This window comes from Mirounga leonina, unplaced genomic scaffold (assembly GCF_011800145.1).
Source record: "Mirounga leonina isolate KUSES-001 unplaced genomic scaffold, KU_Mleo_1.0 Mir_366, whole genome shotgun sequence".
In the NCBI taxonomy this organism is placed as follows: Eukaryota; Metazoa; Chordata; class Mammalia; order Carnivora; family Phocidae; genus Mirounga; species Mirounga leonina.
This window is the reverse complement of record NW_023270709.1, coordinates 9,304,194-9,308,055: the sequence shown is the minus strand read 5'-3', so window position 1 is coordinate 9,308,055 and position 3,862 is coordinate 9,304,194.

Here is a 3,862-nt window from a genome sequence, read left to right as displayed (position 1 = left end):
TACTTGACAGAGAGAGACAATGCGAGAGAAGGAACACAAGCAAGGGGAGCGGGAGAGGGAGAAGCAGGCTTCCCACTGAGCAGGGACCCCGATGCTGGGCTCGATCCCAGGACCCTGGGACCATGACCCGAGCCAAAGGCAGACGCGCTTAATGGCTGAGCCACCCAGGCGCCCCAGCACATCTCAGTTTAGAATAGTAATAAGCCAGGTGCTCAATAGCTTCAGGTGGCTATTGTCCACCACGTTGGACAGTACCCACTCAGATTGTATGTTTACAATAGTAAACACTATTGTTTTGCTTGCTGTTGTTTCTTATATTCCACATTTTCATCTCTGCCTGTCATATTTTGGGATGGGAAGCTGAGGAAATTCAAATCTAGTGGGCTTTTTACTCTGAGCAGCCTAAGGCCAGTTTTAGAGATGGCTTTTGGGGCTTGAGGGAGCACACAGAGAAAATCAAGGACCACCGCAGACAGGAAGGCAGAAACCAGCTGTCTGTCCCTTGCAATGGTCTAGCCGAATGATCGCTGTCATGAGGAAGGCAGTCATGGAAGAGGAAAGGAGGAGATATATTCCAAAGACAGGGAGAAAATAACACAGAAGGGCCTTACTTGGTCAATAGGGTGTGGAGAACGGGAGAGGGGGAGGCGTTGAGAATGACTCAGGACTCAAGGTGAACAGGGGCTGTGCTTTCTAGGAGAACTTCAGAAGAAGGAAAGGGTTTGGGGAAGATGGTGAACAGTTTGACCCCATTGAGTCTGGGATGCTGGTGTGACATCTAATGGAGCAGTAGGCCGGATACGTGGGTGTGGAGCTCAGCGGGCAGATGGAACCACAGAAGAGGCTTTGGGACTTCTCCATAGAGAAGTGATAGCTAGAGACAGCCACATGGGTGGGGCTGCCAAGGGAAGGGGTGGCCAGTCCTTTGAGAAACTGTAGGGAGTACGAGGAGGAAGAAGAAGAAGAAGAAGCAGGACAACAATCTGAAAAGGATCAGCCAAGGGAGAAGTAGGACAATCAGGATAGCTAGAGTAGGAAGAGGAAAGTGGAGATCTGTGTGAGATGCCGTAAGAACGTTAATCACACAATGGGTTGGTGCTCTTCTACTTCACCCATGGAATCTGGAGAAGGAGAAAACCATTGTTTCATGTGTAAGATTGTGAAGATTACCAATGCATTTCAGTAACTTGGAAAGACAGCGTGCATTTTGCATCTTTGAAGAGAGAATTTATTCCACGTGCTGGGTCCTTGCTGTCAGTGGAGGGGAATGCAGGACTTGAATACCACCAACCAATCTAAAGCCAGTGGGTTGAGGTTCGTGAGTCCTGATGACGTTAGTCCTGCTGGGAGGCCTCCAGGGACACGTGGGAGCCATGGCAGTCTAGTGCTGGGCTGCATTTCCATCCTCGCCTCCTTCCATCCTGCTTGGCGCTCTGTGCCCGGCCACACAGGAGGTCGCCTCTCCAAGGGCCTTTGCATGTCCTGCTTCTTTCCAGCTTTCTCTCCTCCCTCTCCCTTGCCTGGCCAAACAGCCTGGACACACATGTCACTTTCCGGCTTGAAACCCTTTAGTGATTTCCCATGATGCCTACAACAAAATGCAAACTCGTAACCATAATCTATAAAGCCATGTGTGATCTGGTCTTTGGTTATCTCTCCCACCTCAGTCCCTTCACGCTGCATCTTGCCCACTAAATTCTAGCCATACTGGTCTTTTCCCCCTACTCCAGGAGCATACTAAACCTGTCATTGCAGGCCATTTCCTCTGCTTGAAAAACCCTCCCCTCCATCTTATCATTAGGGTCTCAGCTTAAACATCGCTTCCTCAGGCCTCCCTGGTCATGTGGTCACTCCGTCACAGGCCTCTGCCCATTAGCGGTTCCTTCCTCCCGGAGTGTGAGTATCTAGTGAGGAGGACCTCATGTGTTGGTCCACCGCTCTAAGCCGGCACTCAGAGCCTTTGAATGGATGGAAGCACTAGGGTCACCTCCTCCAGGCAGACTTCCCTGACTCCGGCTCCACCCGGCCTGGGTTAGGCTCCGATCAGATGTGCTCACAGGGAGTCTGGGCTTCTCTTGGGTCCAGCACCTTCTACACCAGGTTGTAGCTGCCTTCCTGCTGGACCACCGCACTGTTCATCTTGGTGTTTCCTATGTGCGGCAGAACTACCTGCCCGGAACAGACCTGCAACCATTGCTTGTTGGATGTTGAGTGAAGGAGGAATGGGGAAGTGAGAGCCACTCAGAGAGGAGTCCCTTCTCCCTGTGACTCCCGGAAAGCATGGCAAGTCCTGCTGAAGCAGGAGGCAGCCATACTGCCAAAGGGAAGGCCCCGCCTGCCCCTGTAGGTGTGTCATTTCCAGGTGTATCTGCTCCAGACAAATGCCCGTGAATCTTCCTGGGAGAACCGGGTAGTTGGAGTGTCCCTGGTGGGGGGAGAGGCTGAAAGATACAGATTGCCCTGGAGGCTTGCCCTGGAGAGGAGAATCTGACAGCCAGACACTGGCCTAGCTGATTTTTATCCATTTGCTTTTTGGCGAAATTGTGTGGTGTTACAAAATGTAACCACTCAGTTGCTTAATTGATTACTGTCCATTTTATTTTATTTTGTTCTAAAGTTTATTTATTTATTTATTTGAGAGAAACCGAAAGAGCAAGCGAGAGCACGAGTAGGAGGGAGGGACAAGGGGAGAAGGAGAACCAGGCTTCTCGCTGAGCAAGGAGCCTGATGCAAGATTGGATCCCAGGACCCTAGGATCATGACCTGAGCCGAAGGCAGACGCCTAACCAACTGAGCCTCCCAGGTGCCCCTTAAACAAAAGCAGTTTTCACTTAATTTGATTTTGGTGAAGTAATCATGAAAATTTTTAAAAACTTTGATTTCAGCACTAAACATTAAGAATAAATATCACTAAAATTTAGCTTTCCAGATTTTTTTTTTTTTTAAGATTTTATTTATTTATTTGACAGAGAGAGAGACAGCGAGAGAGGAAACACTAGCAGGGGGAGTGGGAGAGGGAGAAGCAGGCTTCCCGCCGAGCAGGGAGCCCGATGCGGGGCTCGATCCCAGGACCCTGGGACCATGACCTGAGCCGAAGGCAGCCGCTTAACGACTGAGCCACCCAGGCGCCCCCAGATTTTTTTTTTAAAGCACCCTTAGTCATGAATCCCATTGTATTTTTATAAGTGTGCTAAGATCAAGAGGGTGAAATTAATTAAATAATGGTGGGGTGGGAGAGACTGGGTTTTTATTACTAAGGGCAAATACAATTAAGGGGAGCATATGGAAATAAGAAATTAGGAAGAGTCAATCCAATGAAATGAATGTCCTTCTGCCTTTGTCGTTGTGCTGTCCTTACACGCTCATTTCTGAACTTCTCTATCCCTTGTCCTCACCCCTCCTCCACCAATTCTTTACCTCCAAGGCCTTCCAAAGAGTTGGATTCCAAGTTACACTTCCTTGTTCAAAATTAGCTCCAGGGGCATTGCCTCGAGAAGCTGGAATTCAGGTGGTGAATCTCACTGTTACAGAAGCCAGGGGAAAGAAGTCTGCGCCATGCTGGGGCCTGGAGAGAGAACGATCATGAAATAAGATAGGCTTCTTAGTTCTCTAGTACTGTGTACGTGCAAACAACTGCCCAGAGGCCAAGTAACCGTCCAGCCCAGAAGGCCCTCCGCCACAGCGCTTGGCGGAAGTGAGGGGAGGGACAGGGTGTCCCAGAACTCCAGGAGACCGGCTGCTGGTCCCCTGAAGGCCATCCTCCTCTGGAATGGACTCCTCAATGCATTTCCCAAAGTGTAGGCAGCAGAAGTACTTTGTGATGATGATTATTTTTACATTGCAAAGTATTTCCAACATTGCT